Raw genomic sequence first — 19848 nt, forward strand, 5'->3', positions numbered from 1 at the left:
TCATAATTATAATTAAGGCAGGTTTATAACCTACCACAATATATGACACTCGAGATAAAACATGTATAATGCAAGACAAATGCCACAGCAGTTTCTAATAATATCTAGGTTGTTAACAAGAAAAATCAGGGCTTTGATTTATGGATTGGTTTATGATTCATTTGCAGGCGGGAGCAAACAAGGAAACATTCAGATAAGTTCATTAACATTGTGACTTTGATATTTCAATGTAGTTTCCCTTTGCAATTTTATAGATCTTGAATTCATCATATTGCGCTATAAAAGGCATCTCCAGTTTCCATTTGATTGCTTTCACAACGTTTACATGACAGGAATAAATGTTAAGCTATTAAAGCATCAGTTGTTCTTCACTGCTTAATGGAAAGAATAAAAAAGTGGGAGCATTTCCTTTTTATCTTGTTAGCGTTCCACTGTGTGCTATGTACTATTTACATATTTATGTTAAACTACCTATTTAAGGAAGCCATTCATTGGATCCTATACTGTAGTTTCACAAGTTTGGGAAAAATTATAAGACATTGCTAAGTTGCGTAAAATATGGGGGTGTTTGGCATACGCCAGCGCTCGACACGCTCGATATGAAAAGAGGCTTCATGTATCCGGCAACCGGCTGCACAGCGTTCTTTTTCTACCCAAGCTCCAGGTGTATTGCAGTATTTGGTAGGAGCCATCAGGCCATCTAGGGTTAAATTACCCTAGAGGGTCTAAACAAAATAGTAAAAGAAAACTAAAAAAAAAAAAGAATTCAATAACATTCACCCCTCTTTCCTTACAGCTGATATACAACTAAATAAACAGTAAAAAAAAACCACAATGCCTGATCAAAATATAAAAACGGTTATTCCTGACGGTGAACCCCATAATGGAAGATAGCGTCCAATTATCCAAAATGCCACCTTTACACCATTTTACATCACATAAAATTTTATAAAAAGTGATCAAAAGGTTGCACAGCCCTCAAAATGGTAGCAATGAAAACTTCAGCTCATCTCGCAAATAATAACACCACACACAGCTCCGTACACCATAGTATGACAAAGTTCTTATTTTTGAAAACGGATGAAAATACAATAAAACCTATATAACTTATATGGTAAAAACTGAGCCCACAATAAAGACAAATGTGTTTTTTTGGCCAATTTCCCCATGTTTGGAATTTTTTCCAGCTTCCCCATACAAGGCGAGGACACACATCTCTGTAGACGGGAATATACTTTTTGTACTGTATATGTGCAGTTTGACTACATATTGGACAGAGGTTCAGGATTTCTGGTGCACGTTCTGCATGAATCTGGGGCTCCCTGCACTGCCCTGACGGAGTGAACCACTTTTTTTGGTGCTCCATTAACATAGGGCTTGCAAGACATTTCTGTCAGACTTTGCACATTAAATCTGGCGCACGGTCTGACTGAGTACCAGAACGCCCCCTTCAGTGCAGAAATTTGTGACACATGAATAATAGCACAGCCGCTAAAAGAATGTGCAAAGTCAGACAGAAAACTGGCGCACGGCCCCAATGTGTTGCACATTACATGCTAAACGGGGCTGTTTTATTGTACTGTTTTAAGTTTATAGCCAGGTTCGACTTTATACATAACAAAGATTTTATTACAACTTTTAACTCTTTAAGGACCACACCACATTTTTGTTTTTTGCATCTCCATTTTTCACTACCTGTCTTCAAAAATTGACAACTTTTTTTATATTTCCATTTATAGAGCTTTATAAAGGTTGTATTATTGTACTTCTCACTGACAGAATTTCATATTCTTTGTCAGTTACTGAGGCGCTGGATTAAAATTCCAAATGAGATGAAATTGTTTATAAATCGCATTTGAACCAATACCTTGTGGACACAGTTTTTAAGCTTTTCACTGTACACTTCCAATGACAGGGAAAGCTGGGTGTGATTTTGAACTTGTTGTTTGTGGAGCTGTGGCTTGAGTGATGGAGGGCTGAACCAGTCAATGCTGGTTTTAACCCAATTCTGTCCGACTCTGCTTGTCTGTCTATATCTGTTGTTTGTTCATAAGTGTTGTGTTATACCTCACTTTCCCTGTCTCAGACCTGTCTGTATCGGTGTACTAGTGTAAACACTGTTCTAACTCTGATTTTCTGTTACCTGTCCTCTCCACCATCCAGTAGCTGCCAGACGAAGTACGTTTTTGGCTCCCTTAGGGTCCATTAGTTAGGTTCATGCTACTGGGTTTGCCCTCGTCAGGACAGTTATATATATATATATATATATATATATATATATATATATATATATATATACATATGTGTGTGTGAAAACTAAAAATGGAGGAAGGACTGTAAACCAAGCACACCGACTTACTAGTGTGCGCCGCCTCTGGCAGGATCTGCTCTTCTCTTAGATTCTTATGCCCTTGTTTTTAAGGAAAAGGGGCTTTAAAAATTATGCAATTGAGCCTGATGGGCTCCAAGCTCTATTATGTCCTATGGAGCCTGGATCCCCCCTGGCTCATTTGCATAGTTTTTAAACCCTTTTTTCTGAAAAACAAGGGCATTATAAGCTAAAAGAACAGCAGATCCTGCCAGAATGGGCACATTCCAGTACAGTATGTTCTGGTGATAGATATCCTTTAAAGAAGTTACTATGACAAATGTAGTTGCTGATACTATTACAAATAAAATACATAGTAGCTTTGTATAATTTCTGAATTACCTTCAAAAATATACCTACTAAGTCATGCTTTTTATCAGTGAGAAAATGTTATAAAAATGAATCTATTTACTTGATGCTGAGTCCCAACAGGGTTTAGTAAGTTGACCTGTTGGGCATAATTTGTTTATTCTACTATAATTTTTGATGGTACTATCTTAAAATCCTAAATAAAACAGATTAAGCTTTGACATACTAATCTGTTTTGTACACTGGGGTTGGAAAATAATATAATGTAAAAAAGTTGATTTCAAAGTATTGTTTTCCTCATTTGACTTTTATATACCCTACAGATGCACACAATGAAAAGATTGTTCTCAAGAAGTGAATTAATATCTGACCTACTTTTTAGTTTTTCACTTTCCATTTTTGTGTAAATTCAGATACTTATGTGACGTGAAAGTAATTGCTTGTTATGCTGAATTTAGAAATGTGTTTGTTTCAGTGTATAATAAGCCTTTCAAAAACTACAAAAACAGATGCAAGAGCTTAATGAATGGGTGAAGGTATTGTAAGAAGATGAGCGAATGATAGAAGCAGGAACTCAAAGAATTTATAGGATTGAAGCAGTTCTCCGGTTATTTGGGAAAATAACACATGGCCCGGGGCAGGGTAAGATGCAAAAAAGAAAGTCTACTTACTGTGCTTTAATTCAGCTTCCAATGTCGTGTCTATCACCTTTTCATCAAAACATCATTCAATTAATTGCCAGATACTCTGACTGCTGAATCTAGTAGTGAAATATTCATAAAGAGGTGACAGGAGAAGCTCTCGGTCCTGTAGCCAAAGTGTACTTTATATTTTCTTACCCCTGCCCTTGCCCACATGGGGTTTTCCAGAATGAAAGGATTAAATGGAGCCACTGGGGGTGATTTACTTAGGGCCCGATTTGCGGTTACCCGAATATTTCCGATTTGCGCCGATTTCCCCTGAATTGCCCCGGGATTTTGGCGAACGCGATCGGATTGTGGCACATTGGCGCTGGCATGCACGCGACAGAAATCGGGGGGCGTAGCCGAACAAAAACCAACGGATTCGGAAAAACCGCTGCATTAAAAAAAAAATGTGTCGCGGAGCTTGCACTTACCTTCACTAGGAATAAGCTGGTGAAATTGAGTGCGTTCTGATGCTCTTCAGCGCAGCAGCACCACCTGATGAACGTCGGAGGAACTGCCTTAATGAATCCCGGCCGGACCCGAATCCACCGCAGGGAACGCGCCGCTGGATCGCGAATGGACCGGGTAAGTAAATCTGTCCCATTGTGTTTGATCTAATCATTCACAGAGATGGATTAAACTAAATTGTTATAAACCAACCTTGCTATCCAAGGTCTTGCTATCTGGCCTCCATTACGGTCATTAGTCTTTTACCTCTCAGACTTTCACACTTTGGTTCTGCAGGTGCTAATCGGAGACCAACATTGCCACGGCGGTTATACATCTCACTATATGTCAAGCAGATGAGCCATAACTTAAGTACCTCCATTTGCTCTATACAAGGAACTCCTCATGTGAAAGTTTTCATTATTATTTACGTAAGATATTGGAGCACATTTACTAAGAACAGTGCAAACTCCACTATGTGCAGTTTTCCTGTGTATAGTGTAGAGTGCACCAGATTCGGGATTTCTGACACACATTCTGCATGAATCTGGCACCCTCTGCACTGCCCCAAACGCACCAGGTTTTTTTTTTGTTTTGGTGCACGCTAACACACGGCATGCAACACAATTCTGTCCGACTTTGCATGTTTAATCTGATACACGGTCCGACTGATCACCTTCAGTGCAGAAATTTGTGTTGCATGATGGCTAGTATAGCAGCGCAACAAATGTGGTGTATACTCTTCTTAAATACATGTGTAAGCAGTTTGCACAAGGCTTAGTAAATGTGTACCATTGTGTCATGCTTTGCAAAGGGTTCACATTAACAGTTAGGGAGTATTTCAGATAGGGTCACCCGTAGTGGAGAGCCACGTGTCAGGTTACAATTTCACCATATTCCCCAGATCCGTCCAAATTTATCTGGTCAGTTCCTGTGCCTATATATCACTTCATCATACGGAAGCATGAAGTTAATTTGTGTCATTCACATTGGCAAAGTTGGTGTATTTGTGTCATACCAGCACAATTCTATATATTTTCTTGCTATAAATAGTGCAGTTTTAGTTCATTCTAATTATTTCATTTTCCGTTACCACCCTCAGAGCGCTGGGATGAATGAAAGTAGTAGTTGGCCTTCATTTGATAAGATTCATGCAGAGTAGAAAAGTTTCCCTTCCCTCCAGTGCCTGACACATGGCAGATTAGTACTGAATCCATAAACCTATAGATTGTTCACCTCTAGGTGAATAGTGTAAAGCAAACCAATGCTGCATACATTTTTACTATATTGCTAATCTATGTTTGACAGATGCCCCAAAATGGAGTTTTCTTTCAAAATGCAGTTTAGGAAAAGCCCTTTCTTGTTGAAATATAATGATGCCTCTGTACATAAAGTTGTGGACCTAACATGAATATGTATTTAGTTATTTCATGAAACATGTATTGTATTGAAACATGCCCAGGATTCTTTAAATTACTCAGATATGAATGCATATAAATTAAACTATAAACATTTTAAAATTGAAGTGGATCTGTGGTATAAATACAGAAGACTAGGGAACAAAGGGTTACCATAAAATGTCCCTGAAATACTGATTATCATTTTCTTCTTTGTGCTTTTTTCTACAGTATTCACATAGAAACTGATCTAGGACGAGTCACAGCGTGATCATTCAATTTCTTTGATAAATACTAAGAAGTAGAATATCTTCCTCGTGAAATAACGTTATTGATGTGACCGATATATTTTAATATGCTTTAAAGGGAACCACGTAAGAGAAATATTTAAGGACAAAAAAAGGTGGCCATAACTGTAATGTAATTGAATTTCTATCCATTATTTCATGACATACAAAAACTTGAGAAAAATGGTAACATTATTAGGTCTTAAACAAAAGCTTGTAACAGGAAATACAATTGAAATCTTTGCATCTCTGTTGCTGGTCAATCATCCAATTAAGCATATGGAGATCATGAAATCGTCGCCCTTACTTTAGCTTGAATATGGTTGACGTCTTACTATTGCATATGTTTTGTACCTTAATGACCAAGCTATTTAGCAGTTTTTTTCATCAATGCGTTCTACAAACTAACTTTTTCGGTTTTCTGTCATTACAACTGTATAAGGTCTTGTGTTTTTTTATAAATAAATTGTAGCTTTTAATAACAGTAATTTTGGTCTCACATATTTTCTGCAAATCTGCCATTGATTTTACTATTTAAATATATTTGGATTTACTGTGAAACCTAAATCACAATCACTCCCCTTGATAAAGCCTAGCGGCGAAACACGTGTCGGGGTCTGTGGCGTGTGCTCCCTCTCCGTGGTATGGTATACACACAATCCTATTCAGGTCCCACATTTGGTCCTATATGCTATGTTTTCTTATGTCCTATTTCTTATTTTTACTACAATACTTTTCTAGCATGGATTATTTAACCTACTCTTAAGCCTTTTATTGGCTATTTATCCTGTACAGCCACTTTCATCTGTTATTTGGTCCACCTATTACTGATGTCATTGTTTGGATTAATTTTTATCGTGATTAATAAAAAGTAAATTTGTTAGATGAATTTTTTGACTAATTGGCTATTGTTCTTTTGATCAAGCGTTTGGTGCTAAATCACAATATGTATCAACAATTTGCACAATAAATACTTTCTGGGTAACTTTTTTATTTTTTTATTATGCAGCATCACCAATTAAGAGCCACTGGGGACAGGGACCGACTTGGCAAGATCTGTGTAGTGATAGGTAATCTGTGTGCATTATATAAATAAAGGAATCATTATTATTAATTATTAATTCAACTGTGTGATTACAAAAAACTATTTAAATAAAAATATAGGGGCGATCTATTAAGACTGGCATCTTAAAAGCCAGAATTAAATCCCCCCTCCCCCAAATCCTGGATCTACTAAGAGCCTTCAGTTTTCTTGTGGAGACTATAGTAAATGTGTTCATGCCCCAGAAAACTGGGGAAGAAGGTATAGTAAACCTCATACTATTGGACAGTTTATTAAAGCACCAGGATCATTTTTTTTGTCTGACTTTGCACTTTTTTTTTCAGTGCAAACTGCTTGCACGTGTATTTATAAAGTGTACTATACCTGACGTGAAAGGTGCGTTTTGGTGCTCAGTCGGACTGTACAGCACATTTATTATGCAGTGTTGGACAGAATTGTGTCACACTCCCAATGTTACAGGTGCACCAAAAAAAAGTTGGTGCACTCTGTTGAGGCAGTGCAGGGAGCACAATTAATTAATCTAGTGCAAACTGTGCCAAGTGTTATCTTTTTGATAAATGTGGGCCTATGGGGGAAATTTATAATACGCAGGCCCGAGTCCTGGGCAGGGTGCTATGCAGCATCTATTCTACGCAAGGCAGGGCCTGTCATATAAGTAAATGCAGCCGGTGACTTTTCACATGTGAAAAGTCATCAGCAGCAGCAAATGCACAGGCAGAAGGACAGTAATACCAACCAGCCGCGCCCTCCACTCCACCAGCCACACCCCCCCTTCACGCCCCTTCACGCCCCACTGGCGTGAAGGATGGTGGATTTGGGTAAATAATTGCAAGTGCTACAGAGGCCCTCATAAATATGCCCCTATGTGTTTAATATCTCCCACAAGGGTACACTGCACTACATAGTGCAGTGTATTGTACTATTCTGTATTACACGATCCTGAGATTAATGCTGTGGGATGTCGATGGGCAACAGAAGCCACTTAGACAATGGAATCATCCTCAGTCTGAAGGATTAAACTTACAGGATCCGATGGATGTTAGCACTGGAGTTGTGCTGTGTTAATGCAACTGAGCTCAGGCAAGTACTTATAGAATGTGAATAGGCAGAGCTCAAACCCCAGGATCAAAATCCTTGGCTAAATGATCTCATACCATACTCCATGCCTGCTGCTAGCACTAGCTGGGAGTCTAATAAAAGAGCGGTGCATTATTAGATCAAATGATGTTTTTCCCAATATGAGGAGACCAGAACTATAAACTATACATTATAGTTAGGGGGCCTGGTTCAAAATGAGATTAAGTTTTTGTAATGTAAATTACAATATACTGTTTCTAGAATATATGTGTCTATATATTAGACACCTGAGGCAAGAAATATTCGATAGAAGTCTATTTTTATGCAACACGGTATTCTTTAAAAATGTGTTATAGTGAGATATTTGCCCAGGGCCCTTACACTTCATCCCGCTGTAATAAGTAATAGCTAAATACATTTGTTCTGGGGTATCTGTTTATCACAACATTAACTGTAACCACAAGAAGCATTTGGAATATATTTCTCTTGTATATGTAACTATAACATAAAGGGGGGGGGGGGAACACCTATGAAGAGTTTATCTCCTGGCTATTAGAGGGGCAGTATCACAGAGCAAACTTTTTAATGACTTTGCTTTTGAGAATTAGTCAGTATGAAAATGGAGCTATATAAAATTATATCTTTCCTTTCACAGATATGGAAAAGCAGAATTTAATTTATGTGGTTGTTTAAGCAATTTCCTCAGTTCAGAGAAGAAGTTTGAGCTTTGGCTGCGTCTTATATCACTATACACAAGCTCAAATGGAAATAGTTTAAAAGCAGCCCCCAGGCGGGCAAAACCCAAAGATTCAAGTATGTTGACACATATCGAATCAGAATAAAAAACATTGTAAATGCAAGTTGGGCCAATTATATATTTTAATTTAAATTGGAAAGTAGTTTAAAATAAGCGTAATACAATTTTACCGTGTTCTCACTGTCATATAAATATATCAACATGCAAAAAAATAAAAGAAGCCATCTATCTATAAAAAACACATGGTCCTAAACGAAAAGCAAGAACATTTTGATAACCACATCCACTACTTCACTAATAGTTAGTAGAAGAAGTCGGAACCTCAGGCATTTCACTACCGCTCATAATTTTGTTTATGCAATCATTACTCTCTATGGAATAAATTGCTCTCCTGAATACGCTTATCTAAATAGATGGAGGGTTGAAGTGGCTCCAGGTAATCAGAAAAAAATAATTATATCTATTATACTCACAAGGATTTTGAGGGAGATAGCGCTAATCTTCATTATGTCTGTCGATAATTGCAAAAGCAAGACAAAATGTTTATGTTCTAATGGACAAACAAGAGCAGCTGCGTTTTCAAGCAATTCTGATTATCAATTTACAGTCCTGGCATTGGTGCAAAGGAAATGTGACAGCATCAATGCCAGAATATTATACTGTACAGAACGATAAAGTGTCTGGATAGTGCAATGTGATACTTTTTGCCTTCAAAATGAGTCAATAGATGTAGATGGATGTGTTTGATTTACGCCATAACCCCATGTTCTAAACTCTACAGATAAGAATTTCCCCGAGAACTAACAATCACAAATACTCATTTATACAGATGGAAAGACAAATTGATTTCAAAAGAAAAAATATCCATCATCCAGGTAAATATTCGCTTGCCAAATAGGTAAAAACATTGCTTTTATTATGGACACAAAAGTTGAAAGCATAATGGCGCCATTAACAGACTAATTTTTTTCAAACTAATAGTTCTCAGTCTTAGTCAGGCTAAAACTAAGAATTATCTGTTCAAAATCTGTCAATGGCACCAATATATGTTTCTAACTTTTGTCTCCATAATAAAAGCAATGTTTTAACCTATTTTCCAAGCAAATATTTGCCTGGATGCTGGAATTTTTTTCTTTTGGATCCTTGTATCGGTGGTGGTTTCACATGCACTTAGGTGAGCTGAATTCACACTACACAATTTTTCTTTTATCCAAATTAATTTTAACCTATATGAATATAGGGGCACAGAAGTTAAACAACCTTTCAAATAATGTTATACAATGTTATACAATGCTAATTATGGGGTTTCTGTGATTTGAAATATTTATCTCATTGAAAGAAGTTTGTGAATCATTGTTCAGCAAACTATTATGAAGCCATTGCAGGAGTGACAGACGCTAATAAGGGGACACATATAGCAGGTAATGCGGGTTTTCTTATTTCTTCCCAATTGCACATTCATTTTTGCAGTTTCTTTTAATTTTCTGGTTTCGTCACCCATAGTTACTCTAATCTTTTGCCCTAAACAATTTACTTTTACAATAAAATGGGAATTAAACTAATCTCTTACTTCTCATCGTGATGATTGAATGAAATTACTCACTCTCACTCTCAGGTCACACACATTGTAATCAGGGGAACGCATATTCCTGCATTTTATTTGACTATAAAAGTGTAGGGTCAATATTATATTTTATATAGGTAAAAAATACAAAAACCTCATGGAAATCTATGGGATTCATTGCAACTCAGTGGGGCTCATTTACTAAGGGTCCAAACGCCGCACTTTGCAAGATCACGCACTTACATGCACCAGGAAGAAGAAGGTGAACTCCGGCGGACCTTGGCGCTGCAGCGATACCTGTTGGATATCGGGTGCACGACCTTAGTGAATCCCAGCAGACCCGAATCCTCGTCGGACAACGCAATGCGGGAATGCGGCTGGACCAGGTAAGCAAATGTGCCCCAGTGTGTCATGGCTCTATAATGAATGCAGGTAATGAAAATAGTAATACAGAAATTATACTTTTGCTAAAGAATTGGTGGGCCATCAATCCTTTAAATCTAAGTTGTTTTAGGCTGCCATCCTCTATATAAATATTTCCTGCTACAAATTACAAAAATTACCATTATAAGGGAACAGATTTTTATCCCACTCCCCATTATTTTAGATTTAGTTAGAGGTGATCAGTCATAGACAACCCATCATTTTATGCCTTGTGCAAATGTCAATAACTTGTGCATTATAACATAGAGCTAACAAATTTTAATGTGAAGTAAATTACTTAAAATTCTTCACATAAAGATAAATCGAGATATATATAACAGCATCACACATCTGCCCTGACCTACACTTCTAGTTGTCTTCTCATATCATGACAATTCTGACAAATGGCGGATGTTAATGAGTGTTATGTGATCTCATGGACTGGGTCATTAATGGATGCATTCTGTTTTCTTGACAGGTTAAGGTTCAAGGAGAATCTGATTGATTTAGATTTTGCCCTTCCAATAGATTGTTTACTGGACAGTAGAATGAAGCGGCACCATCCCATATGGCTGCTTTTCAAAGTTCTGTTTAGCAATTTATTACAAACTGGTTGAGCTACTGAGAAACTGAATATTCCATTTGTTTTATAGCCAGTGTAAATCATTTTCATCGAAAGAAACTAACTCATAATTTGCAGGAGCTGCCAATCAAAGAATAGACTTTGAACATAAGCCCTTGCATAGATTTTTCCTTTATTACATTCATCCATGTAAAATGCTTTATTATTCTAGAAATACTAAACTACATTTATTTATTGCTGATTTATTACTGAGAAAGGAAAAAGGAACTATGAAACGTAGCATGCTATAATAAGCAACATAATAATCAGATATACAATGTCAATGACTTTTTCGACAATGATATAAGTGGGAGAACTTGTAGGACATGTAGGTAGCTCAGCACTCATTGCCTCTCAAGGAGCAAGACAGTCACTCATGTAATGTATCTTGCTTGATTTTATATTTCTATTTTACCTTTGTACAGTATGTATGTTAAATCCTTAACACTTTGGAATGAAAGGCACTCTGCAGTATCCAATATACCATGCTCCTTGTTTTCCTTCACCTTCCATATGTTCCATCTGAATGAATCAAACAAAATAATACATTTTATCATAGTATTCAAGGATATAGATTGTAGGTGTTTTGCTTTGGTCACATTCACATGGGCTTTTCCGTGGCGAAATCCTTGCGTTTTGTCTCTGTTTTACTTTTGTTTTGTCTTCATATTAACATAAATGTATGAATGGTCCATACAAAAAATATGGTGGTAAGTTGTTCCAGATTAAATCAAATCAAAGGACAGGGGCACTGTCGCTGTCTGGAGAAAACAAGGTTTAATCACCAGTGGTGACAGGGCTTTTTTACTATGAGAACTGCCAATCTGTGGAATAGCCTGCCTCAGGCGCTGGTCACAGCAGGGACAGCAGAGAGCTTCAAGAAGGGTCTAGATGCCTTTTTACACCTAAATAATTTTGATGGTTATGTTATATAGAATTGTTTCCCATAAGTCTCTTCCTCATTCAACGCCTTCCCTTCCTTGGTTGAACTTGATGGACATGTGTCTTTTTTTCAACCATATAAACTATGATACTATGCTGTTCACAAAACAAAACTGAAGGTTTAACATTGGTTAGAAAATATAACACCTGGTTCCTAGCCTCATCAGTGCATCAGTGCTAAAAAACAGACCTGTCAACAGGGTTTTTTTTTTGTGGACCCAAAGACTTCTATTGCCATTTGTTATCAGCATCGGTAAAAAACAACTGAGAGGTTTAACATTTTTTTTCCACAGACAACGGATCCTTGAAAAGCCAATGTAAAAACATCCATTGAAAACATTGAATCAATAAGGAATCTATGAAAATCGCAGAACCATGGATGTGGAAAACAATAGTGTGAAAGAGCCCTTTAGAAGGCTGAGTAACTAACAAATACCTCCACAAATGCACTATATTTATCCACTCAATTTTTCTATTCAGTAGATAAACAATGTCAATTAAATCATGCTTTTTACTTCGTCCATTTTTCTACACATAAGTGTGATGGTACTGTGGTGCTGTGCCTGTGGGGTACCAAGACCGAGTAGACTCCTGGGGCATGGTCCCTGCTGACGCTGTGTTGCAGCAATGGCAGACACCATGTGATGAGGTCACCAAGAAGAGATTAGTGGGTTTATGCCATTTGATCAAAATTTTATCAAGTGCCTTGTGTTGCATTAATTAATTTAACCTAGTGACACTAGATCAATGTATGATGTGTTGATGTGTGGTCTAGATCTGTTTCCTCAGTATGTGTACTCTGTACCTTCATATTTTTGTTGTTTTTTCCTTGTACAAGTCACTGGCTGATTAGGCCAAGATCTTTTAATTCACAGGAGACTGCATAAAGTAACTACATACTTGTTCTCAGACCATATGGAATGGACAGAATTCAAGACCTATTCACATGCAGTACTGAATGGTGTCGGCTGTTTCTGTTGTGCAGTGCTTGTAGAATACCGAGGGCCAGAGCCATGGGAGATTTCATAATCTTTTTCATAAGGTCACCTCTGGATTTTAGTGATATATCAGATGCAACACAGGTAAATTTTTGGCATATCAAATATGCCAAAAAGTGTTGCAAAAATAAGATAAAATTTGAAGATAAATGATCCCCATAGTTTTAGCTAAAAGATTTAGATTCTTAACCCTTTTTATTACAGTTAAAACATATATTAAGATCAAATCTGCAGGAGGGAGAGTGAAGGGAGGAAGGAGGGGAAGGAAAAGGGCTAGCACAGCAGAGAGGAAATAATGATGATGATGATGACACCAGCGACTCACTTTTAAAAAGTGACCCTTATAAAGTTATTAACCCATAAAAAGTGACCGTTATGGTTCTGATGTCTGTTAATACTATTGTATCTCATCACAAACTACAAAAGTCAAAACAAATTATAAAAAAGCTTTCATTAACATGGTTAAAACAATAAAAAGTGAATCTTTTATTCACGATACCCAGAGAAAGATTAATTCATTGCACTACATGAAAGAGATATACACTCACCGGCCACTTTATTAGGTACACCTGTCCAACTGCTCGTTAACACTTAATTTCTAATCAGCCAATCACATGGCGGCAACTCAGTGCATTTAGGCATGTAGACACGGTCAAGACAATCTCCTGCAGTTCAAACCGAGCATCAATATGGGGAAGAAAGGTGATTTGAGTGCCTTTGAACGTGGCATGGTTGTTGGTGCCAGAAGGGCTGGTCTGAGTATTTCAGAAACTGCTGATCTACTGGGATTTTCACACACAACCATTTCTAGGGTTTACAGAGAATGGTCTGAAAAAGAAAAAACATCCAGTGAGCGGCAGTTCTGTGGGCGGAAATGCCTTGTTGATGCCGGAGGTCAGAGGAGAATGGGCAGACTGGTTCGAGCTGATAGAAAGGCAACAGTGACTCAAATCGGCATCCGTTACAACCAAGGTAGGCAGAAGAGCATCTCTGAACGCACAGTACGTCGAACTTTGAGGCAGATGAGCTACAGCAGCTAAGAACAGGAAACTGAGGCTACAATTTGCACAAGCTCATCGAAATTGGACAGTAGAAGATTGGAAAAACGTTGCCTGGTCTGATGAGTCTCGATTTCTGCTGCGACATTCGGATGGTAGGGTCAGAATTTGGCGTCAACAACATGAAAGCGTGTATAAATCCTGCCTTGTATCAACGGTTCAGGCTGGTGGTGACATGGTGTGGGGAATATTTTCTTGGCAGTCTTTGGGCCCCTTGGTACCAATTGAGCATCGTTGCAACGCCACAGCCTACCTGATTATTGTTGCTGACCATGTCCATCCCTTTATGACCACAATGTACCCAACATCTGATGGCTACTTTCAGCAGGATAATGCGCCGTGTCATAAAGCTGGAATCATCTCAGACTGGTTTCTTGAACATGACAATGAGTTCACTGTACTCAAATGGCCTCCACAGTCACCAGATCTCAATCCAATAGAGCATCTTTGGGAAGTGGTGGAACGGGAGATTCGCATCATGGATGTGCAGCCGACAAATCTGCGGCAACTGTGTGATGCCATCATGTCAATATAGACCAAAATCTCTGAGGAATGCTTCCAGCACCTTGTTGAATCTATGCCACGAAGAATTGAGGCAGTTCTGAAGGCAAAAGGGGGTCCAACCCGTTACTAGCATGGTGTACCTAATAAAGTGGCCGGTGAGTGTATATATTTTACTTATATATTTATCCAACATAAGGCTGGTTGTCTATCTTGAGGTTCACACTCAGTGCAACATTACCTTGTGTGGACTGCAGCCAAAAGGATTAAATTGCTGGAACAGTTGAACCATATGAGCATTAGACCGTTCATACAATTCAACACAGTATATATGGACTATGGTATATTCCATAAGGAACAATGAATGAAACTCTTATATACACACATTTCTTGATCTATACATCTTTGAGGTATAGGTGAGCACGTGGGCCCCTTTTAGTGCCACCCTACCCTTTTGCCCTGCCTGTGATTACACATTGCTGTTTTTTATTGTTTCAACTTTTTAAAAACATCACATTTATTTTTATGTTATAATTATCACAGCCTAACATCGCTGCCTATTTACAGAAGATCCCATTTTTATTGTTGTTATGTAATCCAATTCATTTTATGTATGTTATGTGAATTGTTGTGGTGTAATACACCCATTTTTATGTACGGAGTCTACAACTCGATTAACATTTTCCGAAGTCAAGGTAATTGGTGCTTGGTGTATTTTTTATATTTTTTATAATCTTTTATAAAACTCCATAAATACTAGCATAAATACAGAAATCTGAGTTTATGCATAAAAATATATAGTACTAATGTCCTGCAGATAGAAAGAAAAAATACCGGAGTCTGCATTTCTTTAAAACTAAAGACCGGCCAAACACTAATGTTTTCTACTGCAGTGTGTGCCGTACCCGTGCTTCTTTATCTTTGATACTCCTACCCCATAATGGTTCCTTCAAAGATTAAGTGGTGCAATATGATCAGACAGATCTGAGCAGTAAAGTAAGCAGTTTAGCAGGTGGGAAAATGACTATTAAAAGGAGTTTACCCTGATAAAATGGATAACAACTTTTTTGTTTAATGTAAGCTAACTATATATTTACAAAAAAATTGTTACAGTTAGGTAAAAATTTGATATATGTACGGTGTGTTAAATGTATTCTGGCTATTGTATAAGGGTACATTCTTATTTAAAAATTCTAGTACCAGATGGCCATTTTTGAAACATCTGCAAAATCATTTAAATGCCACTTTTCTAAGTAAACAGATCAATTTCTTTCTGTTCTCATTTATTAAGACCGGGAAATCAGTTAACATTTATAATTTTTCAAGGTGTCACATTCATAATTGCAATAAGTATATAAATTAATCATTATTTTGCCAGAATAAACTGAAAGCAGATATTCTGCATATGCCAAAGATATGAATGAAGTGCATTCCAATATAAAGTCACTTCTGCACAGCAATATTCTTAGTAGTTAATTTCTGAATTTATGGTAAATATAAAAGCAGAGGTAAAACTGCCCATTAAAAAAAGCTTTATATATTATGACTACACATGTGCTGATTTTAATATTTAATGTTGATATACATGATAATGGCACATACAGCTTATAGAAAACCCAAAGAAAAAGTCTACTCTTTTACTATTGTCCATAATTCTGAAATTGAATAGTGCTATGGATTTCTTATATGGCTGTTTTTATCCATTGAGCCATAGAAAATTATATACAGAGAGTAATTCTATTATAGAAATAAACAACATAAAGATTTCAATAGCCTTTAAAAGTTAAAATAAAAACAATTGTATAATATTATAAAACTAATAAAAAATATATAAATATTTACTATGTCTTGTGGCAGCCACATAGTTGTCTCAGTCTGTAGGGATGCAAAAAATATACGTCTTCACTTTTTAGGATGGGAAATCCTTTTTGAATGCTCCTAAACACATGACTTGTACGTTAGACTTCCCAATTCCTTAACCTCCCAGTGTCCTAGGGCATGAGCTGTACAGCAGATCCCACTGTGACAACTTTGATAAATGCTCCAAAACAACCCATATCCGAAAGTCACGTGTCCATTTCTGATGTATCAGGTAAAGATCATAAGTACTTTACAGTCCTAAGTGACCTTTATGATCCATAATAGTGTTTTACTAGACAGAAATAATATTATAAAACAACATTTAAAAAGTTGTAAATTAAAAAAGTAGTAAATTCAACCTTGCAAATGAAGTAAATGCACATAAAACATCTGTAATGCACATGAAATGTTTGATTCAGATGTTTGTTGGGTACAGGGAGTTTGCACATTCTTTCTAATGCAAAGTCAGACACAAAACTGGCACATACACTGTAACAAAATGTTGGCCATTGTGTTTTGAGAATAAATCACCATGATGTACAGTTTCTATTGAAAGTAATTACAAACAAGCGGTACCAAAGAGAGTAATCAGAACTGTGTGATATTATGAAGAGTCGAGCACCCGTGTCCATCACATGGACAGATTTCTGTCCACTGGAAGGAAACAATTGAGGTTCCTATAGAATGTCAGCAAGCAGAGATCTAGAGATCTAAAGGTCTTTTCAGGCAGCATGTAAAGGGTCAATACCCGTGATTGATACGTCACCGATCTCGTATGTTAAATAGTGATGAGTAGACTGCTCCACCAGCATTTAAATGCCACCAGTGGATTTGCCGGGAGCATTTAAATGGTTAATACCCGCAACCTGTTGCAGGATTGATTGTGTGTACTACAGGCTTGTGTTCAGGTTTGGGTCTGAACTTTTTTCCGTGGTTTGGCTAAATTCAGAGAATCCACAGCTGAATGGTTTTAATAAGCACTATCACTTCATATATGGCTAAAACTGCAGCAATAGTTTAACATTCCTTTAAAAATCTTGGTGAGTTAATTTATAATTGTGAGGTGCTCACCTTGTTAAAACTCACTGATATGATGTCAGTAATGTTAGTAATATCAGCCGCACAATCACTGGTTACAGTCACTGTCATTTATAGAGTGGCCATGGACTGAGCTATCATTATGGTACAGGGATCTCATTTCTTTCTTAATAGGCTTTTGCAATAGTAAAAAGAATTAATGAATAGAGATGTTGTTTATGGAAAATATAGTTTCTTCTATTATGTTATCAGTAGGTACAGATGGATTTTATAATGATTCTGAAAGGAAGTAAATGGTAAGAGATTTCTCCTTATAGTGACATTCAATGGCCTTTTTCGGATGATCTGTTATTGGGATATAAATCAGAACTAATAGGCGCTCGGAGTGGTAGAAATGGATCTAAGAGAAGTGTGTTTCAAAACAAATGACATGTCATAAACCCCTACGGAGAATAATCACTTCCTATATGCTTCATGTCCAGCTGTCACCTTCTCACTTCCAAATGAGCTACTTCAGAATGGCTAATAAAAAGTCAATGATTCCCTTTAGCCTTACACAAATTTTACAGAGATCAGCTTTATATTTTTAGAGCTCTGCCTTTTATAAAACTTTCAAAATCAGTATTTGTGATTTCTATGACAAAAGGTGAGATATTTCAATAAAGTAAAGTTCATATGATAAGGCGCAGTGTCCTAGTAAAAAATATGTATATTAAAATTCAGATTTCAGAAGGAAAAGCATATTCTGCCACCCTAAAAACAACTTTATGAAATATTCTTACCTTCCCATTAATGGTCCATAATCTGCAACGGCTACAATCACAATATTAAAGGCGCAATAACACCTTCTTGGTACTTATTTAGTACTTTGCTTGGTTAAACACGTTATCATTTAGAAAAAAGCAAGGAAAGGGATGATGATACTTAGCTCTATGGGTCTTAGGACCGCCACCTAAAAGCAAAGAATGGAATGTGTTAGAGATAACCTTTCTCTCAATGTTGTGGGAAATTTCATTAAAAGGGGTTTTCCGCTTCATAGTATTGATATAGATCAACTGATAGATCAGTTGGCTCCCACATATCTGTTTAATTTGGATTCCTCCAGAACCAGAATCAACAAAAAATGGAAATACTGTTGTGTCACTTGAGCACCCAGACCTTAAACCCAGCTCCAATTCAAATGAATAGCTGATCAATATCATGATCTGGAAATCCCATTTCATTTTGTACAACCTTGTTATTAAGCAGCAGCATCTTGTACAAACTGTTTATACCTATGATAAGATTCAACTGCTTATTCTATGCTTTAAAGTATTGAACATATAATTGCTACAGATTCTTTACCCCTTTCAGACATCCGTTATATATAGGGAGCCAGAAGCAACTCATTAATAACCAGCTACAGAACGGTACCGTATTCTCTGGACTAAAAGATGCACTTTTAAGCAAGAAAAAATCTTGCTAAAAAGTCCCTGCGTCTTATAGTCCGGAGGTCAGTATCCACCACTGCCAGACCCTCCTGACCTCTGAAAGGGAGATCGGGTGATGCCCTGATACAGCGCTGCACACGATCTCCCAGAGAGGAGCCTCCGGACTGCCCTCACCTCTCCTTCTTACATCACCACAGGTCTCATACTGCCATGCAGCGCTGGGACAGGGTAAGAAGAAGGAGAATGGGGGTAGTATGTATGTGTATGTGTGTGTGTATATAGCTGAGCAGAGTGTGCATAGGTGAGCAGAGTGTGTGTATAGGTGAGCTGAGTGTGTATAGGTGAGCTGAGTGTTTATAGGTGAGCTGTGTGTGTAGGTGAGCTGAGTGTGTAGGTGAGCTGAGTGTGTGTAGGTGAAATGAGTGTGTGTAGGTGAAATGAGTGTGTATAGGTGAGCTGTGTGTGTATAGCTGAGCTGTGTGTGTATGTGGATGGATGATGCAGGGCTGAGTGTGTAAATGTATGTCTGTGTGTGTTGTGCTTTAGTGCGACCAACAGGGATATTTTAATTGGTGTAAAATATATTTTTCCTTTTTTTGGAAGCCTAAATCTGGGGTGCACACCAAAAACACAAAAAACATAAACTGAGAAAGGTTTAGTTAGGAGAATTTTTGGTCTGCAGCCTTCTCTTTAAAAAGAAAAAAAAATTATATATATATATATATATATATATATATATATATATATATATATATATAAATAATAATTATATCATATTTATTATTAATATAATAATTATATACTGGAAAGCAATTATGGCACGGAAATATTCTAGTCACAATAACACATAGTCACCCACTAAATAGGGGTTACTACAGTTGGAGCAGTCTGTCTATCACGGTACATAGTTCATGCAGAACCCAGGAGTGTATGCCATCTGGCCCCTGTGATTTATCTATCTTGGTTGTGAGACAGCGCCGTACCTCCTGGCTTAAACTGTTGACATTCCAAAGATAATTTA

Source organism: Engystomops pustulosus, chromosome 1 (assembly GCF_040894005.1).
Source record: "Engystomops pustulosus chromosome 1, aEngPut4.maternal, whole genome shotgun sequence".
NCBI lineage: Eukaryota > Metazoa > Chordata > Amphibia > Anura > Leptodactylidae > Engystomops > Engystomops pustulosus.